Here is a 446-nt window from a genome sequence, read left to right as displayed (position 1 = left end):
CTAAATAGGACGCAATGGAGAAAAATTATTCATGTGGGTTTTCTTGTTGTAGTTGTTGTTGTTGTTGTTTATAATTAAATCACACAACAAAAAACTTACGCCAATAAAAAATTAATACGATAGTTACCTTACTATGTAGGCACAACATAAGTGTATTTAATTATAGAAACCACACTAAACATCATTGTGACAATCATATATGCCTTTTTTTGGATTTATCTTTCAATCTTGCTAAAAAAAGTCTTATAAAAACTTAGGTGCTCTTCATCAATTAAGTGGAGGTGGTTAATGATGCAAGGATCCCCTCGCCCAAGGATCCATTAGCTTGTGTCTTTATAAATCCCCTTCAGCTTCTTATATATAATATTCAATATAAAATTTCTTAGAAAATTCATTTTCTACTTCAAGGTTAACTAATTATTCTTTGATTTTGGTTAGTTATTCTT

Source organism: Phalaenopsis equestris, unplaced genomic scaffold (assembly GCF_001263595.1).
Source record: "Phalaenopsis equestris unplaced genomic scaffold, ASM126359v1 Scaffold000002, whole genome shotgun sequence".
NCBI lineage: Eukaryota > Viridiplantae > Streptophyta > Magnoliopsida > Asparagales > Orchidaceae > Phalaenopsis > Phalaenopsis equestris.
Note: the sequence above shows the minus strand (reverse complement) of the source record.